This window comes from Prosopis cineraria, unplaced genomic scaffold (assembly GCF_029017545.1).
Source record: "Prosopis cineraria cultivar Desert tree isolate PC_DT_omini unplaced genomic scaffold, ASM2901754v1 PC740, whole genome shotgun sequence".
NCBI lineage: Eukaryota > Viridiplantae > Streptophyta > Magnoliopsida > Fabales > Fabaceae > Prosopis > Prosopis cineraria.
The window spans coordinates 1-13,735 of NW_026556065.1; the positions used below are offsets into that span (position 1 = coordinate 1).

Genomic DNA, 13,735 nt, shown 5'->3' on the forward strand with positions numbered 1-13,735 from the left:
AACTATAGGGATTAAAGATTATATTTTCTCTATAAAAAATTGCATAAAGCAACTTCTAATTTGTTATTCCTTTATAGTTATTTTCTCAAGAAAACTAATCATTTCTACAAAAAAAAAAGTAGTAACTAATTTTTAATTATTGGGTTCATTTATAAAAAATTTGCATAAAACTTTAAAATTACTATTTCATTTAGTCGTTCTTCAAGAAAAAAAACAACAAACTGGTCATAAAAAACGTAATGATTGATTTTCAGTTGTTGAAATTTGCCGTTTCAAATAATAAAAAAAAAAGAAAAGCAAAATATGAAGCCAGTCTCAAGGATTAAAAATAATTATCACCTTTCATGTACGTGACTATCATTTGTATATTTGAGAATATTTATTTATCCCTCTGTTTAAAAATAAAATATGTTTTTGAGAAGTGAATGTCAAAAAAATGTAAGATATTTTAATCTTTCAAGGCTGTAATCATTGTCTTTTTGTCAAAAGTGCTCATATTGATAATAACTTTATATTTATTGTACGGTATTTAATAGGGGTACATATGAAAAGATAGATTAGTTGAAAAGTAGGTAACTACTTTATTGAGGGGTGAGATTCAGTTAAAAATGCCTTAACATTTTTGAACGGAGGGAATATCATTTTCCCTAAAAATGATTTTTTTTCTGAAAAAAAGATCTGATACTTCTTTTTTTTGTTTAATTAACATAAAAAAAAAAGATATACTTTCATAAATTCGATAATGCACAAATCTATATGGTAGTATTAAATATCATAATAATATTTCCTTTATTAAATAATATAAAGTATTTTTTGAAGAGTTATATGTTAAAAAAAAATATAAGGTATTTGAATCTTTAAAAGTGTAATTATTATCTTTTTTTTAAAAAGTGCCCATATTAAAATAGATTCTTTAATATTTTTTTAGGGGTACAACATTTTATTAAATATGAGTAATATAAAAAGATAGGGTTAATTTAAAGAAAAGTAACTACTTTATTGATGGAAAATTTGATTAAAATGCCTTACATTTTTAACAGAAAGAGTATAAGAAATAAAATAATAACAAACTAAGTCATCTAAATGAATTTAAAAATCGCTCAAAGTTATTTTTTATAATATAATATGTGAAATAACACATTGAAATCAATGTCAATAAGAATATCAAATTTTAAGAAAGTTATACTATTTACAAATTATAAACAATGTAACTTATTTTTCAGTCACTAAAGCATTTTTATATAACCTAAGACCAGATTCTGATTCATCATAACATTAGACCACCATTTTTGTCCATGACAGGGGCTTACTTTCATATCCACTTCAATTGGAAAAAAATTCTAGCAATTTTTAATTATAAGAATAATATTATTAAATATATTTTCGTAGATTCTATAAAATTTTAAAATAAATTACATTATTCATAACTTGTAAATATATTGACCTGCACAAATTTTATATTATAAATTAATTAATACTTTTTTAAATTGAGAAATACTCGAGATGGAACATTGTCATTGATCAGCATATACACATGTCATCCGTTATCTTTACCACCTAAACTAAGTGATAATTGAGAAATGTGCGAGGACATTTTCCTCATTAATGATTTTTATTTGAGAGATTAAAATGGAAAAGTTCTCATAAAAATTATCAATCTGAGAAACTAATACTAAGTCTATTAAAAATCCAATTAAAAAAAAATTTATGAAGAAATAAATTGGGAGAACAAATTATTACGAACGATCTTTGCTGTAAGTTATTTACATCCTTACCCTCTGTAAGTGTAAACACATTCTGTGATTCAACTCTTGTCAAATCATAAACTTCATTACATCACAGTTTACAGCAGAGAAAGCAGAGCGAAACTCGAACTCTTATATCTATACATTCAAGGAGAAAATGGGAAGAAAAGGCACACGAGGCTGTACAAAAAAACTTTCCAACTCAAATTGATGACTACTTACCCTGTATCTTCTCCATTGAATTCTTAAAATTGTCTAATCTGCAGCCGAAATCCATGGCCACGAAATAACGTCATAGAATCACCGTTGAGATCAAGCAGGTGGAGAATACGCATGGCTTGAGCCATCATGCACCGATAAGAGAGCTGCTGTTCATAAAGGCTCCGGAATATTGTACTTTGTGTCATGGTATTTTCTCACCTTAGGGTCTTCAGATGGATGAATGACCTGTCATAATTTACTCCTTTGATTAAAAGATACCAGGGGAAATAAAGAGATCACGAAGCTTTATTCCATAAAGTGAAACACTGTTTCTGGTGACAGTAATGAGCTAGGACATCAGATTATAAACCTAACATCTGATGAATCGTCAAAAGTCATTATAATCCAAAGCCGCTCATCTTTTACCTGCTAATAAGATGCATACAATATGACTACATGCAACCTCTCGCTGCCTACTGCCACCTTGGCAACACAAGGGTGCGGAAACAAATCACATCGTGCTTAGCCATTTATGCAGCATTTCACATTTTCCAAAATTTATTAGCAGGTTCACTAAAGAATCTGACATCAATTTTCTAAGTGCATTCCTCTGTTCAAGAGTTCTCTTTTTTTGTAGCAAGAAAGATGTACATAAACGAAGTTGAACCTTATTCATGTTATTTATGGTGGTTTCACCATGCATCACAGGTCCTAATACTTTCAACGTCGGTATCCATTTTATGAAAATGCTGATGATGCAGAATCAAGACACAGTTGGAAGGCATAATCCCTACATGTAACAGTCTAAAATCAACCTTTAATCCTCATCCGGATACAAAAACAAAAATGTGAGTTTTTGAGATAGAAAGGCAAAACACACCTGACCCGCAGCGTTCAGGGCTTTCATGGCCTCACTAAGGGTAGAAAATTTCTTAGAAGCCACAGCACCCAAATAGCAGCACCCAAGAGCACAGATTCACTTTCCCTTGGAAGAATTATTGGGCAGCCTAGGAAAATTTTAGCCGCGACTCAATTTCAAAAATGAAATTACAAATACAAAATAAAGTGACAATGACGATATGAACTTCTAAAGAAAATCACAGAAAATCCAGCAACCTTCACCAACATCAATTGAATTTATACTACTAATAATCCATCTTGTGGAACAATTTGACCTAGTTTTTGTACGAGACCATAGGATCCCAAATGCTCATGAAGTCATGATTGTAACGACATTTGAAATACTAGATTCTTTTTTTTTTTTTGCAATTATTATGAGTTATGACTTTCAAGCATCCTTCGTGTGATTCTTCACACTAAAAAAGGGTCAATATTAGGGTAGCAGAAAGATTCTTCACACACACAGAAACAGATAGAGAGAGAGACCAATAATATCAGCATGTTCCTGAATGAACAAAGGATTCTTTGAAAGGCCACCACATGCAAGCAGGGTCTTGATCTGTGAGCAAAGGGCAGAAGAATCATAAAAATGAAAAAATGTCAGCACCTGATAGAACTCTGATCCATATTAACAGATAATGAATGCAGAAACAGATAGAATATGGGGAATTCCTTAGATTCTGACATAAATGATGAATAACTGAATTAGTGTTACAAAAGGGAAGTCACTGATTCTGACCAAAACCCTATTCCCTAATACTGAAAGAAGATTACAAGAAAGCAATGAAACAGCAACAAGAACAAGTCCCTCGCTGGTGTTCAAGACACCAGCACTCTCCTCACTACTATCTGACTCTCAAAACATGGTCTGAGTGCCTCCAAAACAACAAAATATTAATACAAGCAAAAGGTGACCCTTAGCATCTAAACTAAATCTACAGCCACCCTATAACACATTATGACCTAATCCTCATTTTCTGGACCCTTAGGATAAACATTCTGACCTCTGGATATTTCTTTTCCACTCCCTAATTCACCCTTATTTTCTCTTACATGTCTGGACATATCTCGAGGTTACATCAGTACCGAATCAGTAATCCTAACCCCAACTAATGGCATGGCTTTATAACAACTAGTGATAAATTATTTTTAGCCTCTCACAAAATGTAGATTCAACAGACACATACAAGTGACTGTCATAATTTTAAAAATCCTAGCTCGTTGTTTAATGTGAAGGACAAAATACAAAGATGTTTAGCCCTGGATTTTCTTTCCGACAACAGGCTTTAAAGGTTTAGTTATCAAACCACTATTTAAGGTTTTGAACAACTTCTTAGGCTTTCAAGTCAGATGGTTCTTTGAAACTGAGGTGTATAAAGCTCAGTGTTATGCCACATCAGGCTCCCTAGCTGATCATGCATTAAATGTTTTAGCTGAACACAGGATATGGTAAAATATTATCTATTCGTAGAAGCTTAGTGTACTAAATTCCTTTACAAATCTTACAACAAAGTAGTTGTTCCCCACACGCAATCAGTACCCAAGGTCTCAATCCCATACTAATTATGGAACAATGCTGTTGGATAGGAGTCCACCCAATACAGCATATATTGAAAGTTTTAAGATCGATCTTATGCCATATAGTCAAAACAGAAAAACCATCAATAGTTACCTAGAAATACAGCTGCCACCATATATCATCATTTATAGTTTGACAAACTTCGCCACTAACTTTTTCATCTAATAGGCATGCACCTCCTCCCCTTAAAGAACAAAGGACAAAGCAAATATAGCATCTAACAAAGGTATGTTCAGACTCCAGGCAAATATCAGAAAATGTGCTGAGGCTGTTCAATAATAGCCAACGCAAATATATATGTATATATTATCCTTGAATATTTGACATGTGCATCCTTACTTTGTGACCATGGGCATTGCAATGCTCAACAATATGGCGAGTGCCATATGCAATTCCCTGCACAGTTGCCAAGTATAGAAGGGCCAACTGTTTCTCACTTGTGTCAAGTGTCAAACCACAAACAACACCTTTTGCTTTTGGATCTGCAATGGGAGACCTAAACCATCATATAGAGAAGCCTATTATTTGGAAGCCGCCATAGCTAAAACAGATGAAAGTTTGTCAGTAAACAGACACCTGTTCCCATGGAAGTCAGGAAGAACGTGTGTATCTTCAGTCAAGGCAGCAACAAACGGATGGTTCTGCTCAGACAACAACTTTTCCAAGATCTTGTTCAGAAGTTCAAAGACAGAAACCTCTGAAAAGTTATAGCAAAGAACAGTCAGCCTGGCTTATATATCAGTGTGGAGTATGCTCCAAATAGTGCAACAATCTTACTTTGAGAAGCAGCTAGATTAGCAAGGTGAGGAGAAGCAGCATGGTTTTTCAATTACATGATCCAATAATGCACCAGTAGCACTCTGACCACCTTCCGTGAGCCAATATTCTGGTACCATCGCTGAACAAATAAAGGAAAAATGGTTCACCACATAGAAGAATCCCAAAGGAGCAACTGCAGAGTTGCTAATTGATCCTAACAAAATTAAATGAATGAAAATGAAATTGGGCATCATTCACATGATAGTGTGAAATGTAATCTCCAATTAAATTTAGCTTCCAACTTTATGTGCCAATACTAATGTTCTACAAAAAGAATTTATCATAGAGTAGAATTTGTTTTCATCAAATTTAACCGAAAAATTATGCATTCATGTTATCAGTTTTGGTCCAAAAAATGGTTAATAGTTGGTATTTTAGTAATAAATTAAAAAAATAAAAGTCATAGTGCAACTTTTTGTTTGAAGTGATGCCATGTATATTTTGAAAATTGGAGGTAAATCTACATGATGTTAGGGGAAAACACATTCATTGGTCCCTATAGTTTCATTGGATTTTCCTTTTAGTCTCTGTAATTTTTTTCAATGTTTTCAATCCTACTCTAAAACTGGGTGACATTTACTTCTCAAGTCCCAATAGTTTCAAATTTTTCAATGTTTTTAGTCCCTATAAGGACCAAAAACAATGGAAAAAAATACATGAACTTAAAGCAAAACCTGATGAAATTATAAGGACCAACGATTATGTTTTCCCTGATTTCAGCAAAATTTAAGAGGACTATATAATTTATTCACACAATAGTTTGTGTCTATTAAAAGAAGCAACAGTATGATCTAGATGTGGCAATTTGCTCATAAAATGGAGAAACTCTAATGATGTACCTGACCAAAATGGTCCCCAAACCCCAGGAATGAACAGCTTGCTCTGTGATATAGCCATATGGCAAGTAGAAGTTCCACAGACTAACACCATGCGGTTGCAGATTTCTTCCTTAGCATGCCCAGAAGATACAAAACCTCCTGTAGTTGAGCAACAATGTTTCCTTTTTCTAACTTTAAGGTGTTAAAAGGGGCAAAAAAAATGGATGTGTTGTGTCATGGTAACCTTTAAGTTCAGAATCTGATGGGGGCATACTTTCCATTACCCCAACACCACCAGCATGAGCATCAATTAGTGATGTCCCAACAGGAATTCCTTCTACTAGACCCAGTTCCTGAACATTTAATAAGCTCCTCAGAAGAATTAAAAGCTACACGTTGGAGTCAGTAGCAATAAACTTAGATTCACATTAAAGGAGGAAGGTTGTACTCATATTGCCATTAAGTAACATATTTGCTACATTAGGGTATTCCTAAGGATCACCACTTTAAATTAATGTGAAATCTTGAGAACAAATTTCTTGCCTGTGCTGCAGCAGGAGTAAGGCCACTACCCAAAGCATGGCCAGGGAAAGCAACACTTCGTCCTGTTATCATGAAACATTATCATGTTAAGCTGCAGGAAGAGAGAATTGACAGCTGATGGCAAAAACAGAGTCCACGGTTCATTAAATAAGCACAGAAGATAAGGTGAAATTAACACAGTAAGAGCCAAAAGATTCCACAAAATTATCTCCTGAAGTTCAAATGTGATGAACATGTAACAAATAACTTAGTCCAGATAAAGGTCATTGCTTGCATACAAGCTTCCAATTTGGTATTTAAAATGCTTTGTAACAGAGCGTCCTATTTCCAATTGGATTCTGCATGTGATCCACATAAGGTGGTCACAATACTTGTGACTTATTTAATTAGCTCGAATATCAGTCATGAGTATACCTATCTTAGCGTGATGTCCTTCAATAAGATCACCCAGCCCTATCTCTTCCCAAAATTCATCATCCCATCCACAAGCTTCCATATCTCGAGAGTCTTTATCATTTACTTGCTGCATGTGTGCATGACCAAGATATGTCCACTTACAAACAGTGGTGCACAGGCTACGAGTATCATCTCCAGTTGCCCTAGAAAATTACCGCATGCATTCATCAAACATTCATCAAATTGAAGTGCACTTGGCATGGATGCACATATTCTTGATAGCAAGAATACAGAATACCTGTATGACAACCAATCACTCAAGTCCATCCACCTGAAAACCATAGACCAAGATTCTGGCAAATTTTCTTTGACCCACAATAGCTGAAAATTATAATTGTATCAGTAAATAACTAAAAAAGCTACAATCGAATTCACAAAAAAAAAAAAATTCACCAATTTTGAATTATGTGTATGATAACATCAACAACACATTACATGAAACACCCCCATGCACCACTGACCAGGTTTGGTAGCCTTGAATCTTAAATGGTAAATCTTGCATATTTACTTATAATTGTCTGATAGATAAATTTATTCACTCAATGCTACGCTCCAAACAAGAATACAAGTATGCTGGACACACGGATCTTGAGGACCAAAGTTTAAGGAGCCAAGAGACATTCACTGAAAAATACATTCTAATCTAATGCTAATATTAGGACTTCATCATAAATTTTCCATCACATGGATCAATAACTTCTAGGATCCAGATCAGACTATTTCAGGTTCCAGGGTGATGTGAAACGGGATGGAAAAGGGAAGAAAGAAAAGAGAAAGGGAGGGGGACATAGAGCATATTGGAGGGAGAGTGTAGATGAGAAGTCTCAATATTCCTGACTAAGCTCCCAAGTCACCCAAACTACGATTTGTAGCTTCAGTCTAGCCATTAGTTTGGGAATGATTTCCAGCGACCGGAACAAGGTGGATCCAGGGACCTGTGGATTCCTGTGCTTTTTTCTTCAGAGTTCATAACCATATAATCTTCAAAGTCTCGATTCTCAGGCATTATTAACACCAATCATACAGCCCAATAAAGATCCTTCCACTCTTTTTACTTGCATATCAATCCAACCCTAAATATAATTTATTTAAACCATCAGTTCACAATTTTTTCTGTTCCATATGTTATTTAATTTTCCTGTAAAAATAATTCATTACTAGATAATTCTTACAAATACTATCATATGTGTATGGCTGATAAACTACTCTGATAAACCTTGATGCTTCTAGTTACTTCAATAAACAAGAGAAAACAAGTTTCTCTCACGCAGTTCATACCCAGCATCTATCCCAATTGTAGAAATAGTTTCAGGTACTTCTAGCAATTATTGTTATACTAGTTAAGATTGAAGCATTCACAGACAAAATGAAGTTTAGAATCACACTACAATCAGCAAATTGAGCGTTTTTATGTAGAAGAAGCATACAAAATTTATACACATGATAAAGTAGACAAAAAGAAATCTGCAAAAAAGAACGGGAAAGAAAGAAAGATGAAAATATATGTAGTATGAACAAAGCCTGGGGTTTGGTATGGCTGAATATCAGAACAAAAGACGGGTTCAGCTATATGCTTGACAAAAGAATTTAGTAGAGGAAGGCAAACTACATAAAGCAGCAAATGGTGAAACAACTGGATTAGTTCAGATGATACCTTTGGAGGCTCCATTTCAGGTGAAAGAGCTCCACCACAGTACTGTAATACAGGCGAGTTACTGGAATTGATCCTTTCAGCTTGCTCTACTGCTCTATGATCCATCCACACTATCACATTCCTTCTTGAATCACCACTCCAAGAGATCGAAACAGGAGAGCCATCAGCATCTACTGCAACTGCCATAAATGACCAGTTATATTTATGTGCATACAAATCAATATTCATCGCTGGTAAGAAGGAAAAAGCAACTATGTCAGAAATGTTACATACCAAGAGAACAAGTAGCCGCAAATCCCAGACCCTTTACTTCTTCAGGTGCAACTTTTGCTGAAGAGCAAGCCGCTTTTACAGCTGCACAGATTGCATGCCATATATCTGTAGAAGATTGCTGTTTCAAAAAATAGAACATCTTAACATATATGTTTACACAGGAACCAATCTGGAAATAAAAAAAAAACACTCAATGTCTGAGCTGGAAGATGGACAAACAATTTACCCAAATAAATTTAAGTAGAAGCATGGTTCAGATGTCTTTAAGTTGTTGAGGCACAAGGCTCTAGCATAAAATTCTAGAGTCTAGAAATTAAAAAAAAAAAACTTACATCTAGTATAATATTAAAGCCTTAAAGACCACCAGAGCCACTAATGTTAACTGTGACAAAACTTCAAAAATTTTAGACGAGCTTCATTTGCCAAGATATGGTAGTAATCAAACCGTGCCAAGGACTTGTCATATAATTCACACAGTCAGTTGAACATGGTATAGAGTTTGTACCCTAATTATGAGACCAATGAGACAACCAACATATTAAATTTGTGGCTGTCCTACTTGAGCTGCATGTAGATTTATTGAAAGTCCAATTAGTCAAATATTGTACCTCAACATGGACACCATCTTTCCATATCTGTATTGGGCTGCTAGACGAACCAAGAAGCTTCCCGTTTTCATCAAAGACGCCTGAAATTATAGAAAAAAGGACCATGTCAGGAAGAAAGAATCACAATGATTGCTAAATGAGAATGGGATATGCTATAGTGCTATAGCTCATAGCTCAACACATCTCTTGACACTACACCACATGCGTAGTGTTGCAATTTTCAAATGGCTCCAGCATAGCTGATGCTGCAGGAGCTGTTTTTGTGTAGATATAGTTAGTGCTACAGGTCCTATTTATAAATAAAGCAATGACCCACATAATTTAAGTGATTTTGCAAAGACCACTGCTGGAGATTAACTTGACCAATCTCACTCAAAAAATATTGAATTATCTAGTATTCATTAACCATATCAACAGCAAGAGAAGAGGGCAATGGTGTTCTCCTCTTCTTGAGCTCTTATATCATGAATGGGGGAAAACAGTAACCTCAGAAGATGAAGAGGAAATTGAGGAAATGGTTAATGATGAGCATCGTAACATGTTGCATATGATGAAGGGGGACTGTATGAATATCTTAGGAATAAGCTTAAAATCAAAAACAATGTTAAACAATATTTTTTTTTTTCAAGATTTGAGTACTCAACGTGATTTATGCATGATTATTACGTTTTGATGAATCCTATTTTGTTTTCTTAATGTGAGTTTGGGTTTTGTGTGTGTGTGTGTGTGTGTGTGTGAGAGAGAGAGAGAGAGAGAGAGAGATTATCAACTACAGTTCAAATATCTTAAAATTGTAACGTGCATTTTCATGTAGCTGCTCATGAAATGCTATGCGCTTTAGCATGTCAGAGCCCTTGCTGCCACAAATGCCCTATATACTATCAATAACTATGACATTGTCATTTATAATAATTTGAAAGATTTAACAAACATTTGTTACCAGGTAAAAACACTGCTTGTAGTGCAGTGATCACACATTATGAATAATATTTAATTTTGAGTTATCATTGTTGTAACTCATAAAAATCTTAATGTAAAAATATGAAACGTTAAGGGATGACGCCTATTAGTTGGAAGGCATTCAGATAAAATGGTGAAAGAGGGGAAAAAAACAACCACAAAAGTTGTTAAATGAGAATCTAGATATGTTATAACTTGCATAAAAATTTCTGAACTTACAATGGAATGCAGAAATTGGCAATGGACTAAACGCACGAAACAAATTCCTGTCTCGGAACTCGGAACAACAGAGATCAAAAGTAAAGGCATGTTTCAAGTCCCAACTTCATCCACAAACTACTGACATTCAATGTCCAATAAAACCACTTGAGCAACAATCAGTCGGTTTAGTATAAATGTCAGTGGCCTCGCCTCACTAAGCATGAATAAAACCATCATCATCATCATCGAGATCAACGAAGATGGCTTATTCCAACAATTGCCGAAGAAAGCAAAATTAAACACCAAATCCCGACACGAACTCGATTACCAGACCATTACTCAACAAAACAAACTCAAACACACATAAACGAATGACATTAAAAAAAAAAAAAACAACGCACCTGCACGGGCGCTGCCGGTGCCGACGTCAACGCCGAGGAAGACACAGCGATTAGGGTTGGCGGGAGGAGTGGGGGAGGAAAAAGACATCTCAAGGAAGATAGAATGAAGCCGAGGACTGCGAGGGCTATAGCATGGTGAGCGAGGCTGTTGGCCGAGAAGTGGCGTGGTTGTGTCAGGACATGCTCGCCTTCTCCCAGACATTCTCAATCACTATTTCTGTGTAAATATTTATCTTTTGTTTTGCTTTCCTTTCCAGAAATTTTTTGATTTTTTCTGTTGATTGGATAATCATTAACCTTTAACCTGTAGTAATATGAATTATCAATAATCGAACTCTTTTCTTCCTTTTGGATTTCGACGTTGTATTTCGGATTAGGATTTACCGATTCCTTCTCAAAATGGTAGGCATAGGATAGGCGCATGAGACGAGTTTGGAAGTTGGAATGATCAGTGAACCAATTTTTGTGTTGTTAATAACGAAATAATAGCACAAACAAGGGATACGTACAAATTGTCAACTAATAAAAAGAATTTGATCCCATAGTTTTATATATTATGAATTAAATTCTTATTAATTAAAATAATTTTTATTTATAATCTATTATGTACTTTATTTGATTATTTTCAACGTTTAAAATTAGGAATTTGCTTGCTCCACAACTAGCCAAAGATATTTCACCTTAATTTATAATATAAGACTTTTATTAGAACTTTTATTTAATTTAAAATATAAGATATTCATTAAATTTTATATTTTTTCAACTATTCACATTCTTCATTTATTATTTTTATTTAAAAAATAATTCATTAAAATTTTAATTCTCATTAATAAGACACTTATATTGAATATTTATTGAAGATATAATTGAAAAGGTTATGCAATTTTTTTAAAAAGATTAAGGTTTCAACCAAATTTTTTTTTTAGAGCTGTAAATAGTTATCAATGTCAAGTATTATGGACTAGAAAGAATATCTTTCATGCCATCTTTTATTTTTATTTTTTTTTTGGGAAGTATTTTACCATTAGAAACAATAAGCATGCCAACGGCCTTCTGACATCAAAGCCCTCCTTCTAGGTGAAAGATCATACATTACGGTCACGCTTGTAATCTCCAGCTATTATACGAGGATACCATTTTTTTTTTTGGGGGGGGGGGGGGTTGAAAGAGGATCCCATATTCAATTCTACTTATAATCTTATATTGTTAGTGCCTGTCCCTTTGAGATTATAAAAAACAAAAAGTCTTCAAATTATTTTTGACATTTACATTATGTACAAATTTGGTAACCAATCTTACATTTTTGTTGATCCTTCGTAATTTTAAACATGTTTGGGCCAATTTATGATAAGTTTTTTACAGGTTAAGCTTAATTTTAAATAGAGTTAAATATTATTTTTGCTCTCAAATTATTCTTGAAAGAGCATTTGATATCCTAAAATCCTAAACTCATAGAACAATGTCACCCTTAAATTATTTTAAACATAACAATATTGTGTTATCTTAAATACATGAACTTTGACTATTAAATTGGATGAGAGAAAGAAGTCTAACAAAAAAATTGCCATATGCACAGCCAAGTGAATATGAGTGGGAAAATTCTGATTTATAGAGAAAGTAATGGGACTTTTATTTGTGAAAATCACAAATAAGAACTTTCAAGGACCAGAAATAACTAATCTAGGACTACAAAATTTTGAAATTGAATTTTAGGATCATGACTTTCATGTCTAGTGACCAAGTTTGCAATAAAAATAATATTTTTACTAAAATGTCCATGTCTAGTGACCAAGTTTGCAAGTCTGGAAATAAAACATGTTTCAACTCAAATAAAGTAATTTCATGACCCTTTAACCAAATCTTCAATCTAATTAAAGTGAATTTAACACGAGCAAATTTTAAGTTAATCAATTATAAGTCAAAACGTTTTCAATCCAAATAAAGTGATTTAATAATCCCCTCTAATTAAATTTTCAACCTAATTAAAGTGATTTCAGCATTAACAAATCTGAAGTTAGTCAATTGTAAGTTTGGTAACTAATTTTATAAGTTTGGGAGTAAAATTTTTTCCAACTCAAATAAAGCATTTCATAACTCCCTTCAACTAAATTTTTAACCTAATTAAAGTGATTTCAACATTAGTGAATTTTAAGTTAATCAATTACAAGTTCAAGAGTAAAAACATTTTCAACTCAGACAAAATGACTTCATAACCTCTTTTAACTAAATTTTTAACCCAATTAAAGTGATTTTACCACTAGTAAATTTTAATTTGGCAATTCAAACATGGATATTCTAGTCAAAGTATTATTTTTAAAACAACAAAAAAAAAGACAATAGTCTCAAAATTTAATTTCATGGTTTTGATGGATTATTTGCGAGATTTAGAAGTCTTTATTTGTAATTTTTCCCTTTTGTTTCAAATCTCTCTTCCTAATTTTCTCTCTTATTTCATCATATTTCCTCGAAAAAAAATGTCAAGTGATAAGCTCTAAATCAATATTATTAACAATGTACAAAAAATTAGACTAGTCATTGAACGGATCAAAACACTAGTTCAAAGTTTAATTATCAAAA

General features: G+C 33.3%; 1 pseudogene; it reads right to left on the minus strand.

Moving 5' to 3' along the window:
• Nucleotides 1-2,102: 2,102 nt before the first annotated feature.
• On the minus strand, nt 2,103-11,437 carry LOC129298185 (uncharacterized; annotated as a pseudogene).
• Between the last annotated feature and the right edge of the window lie 2,298 nt (nt 11,438-13,735).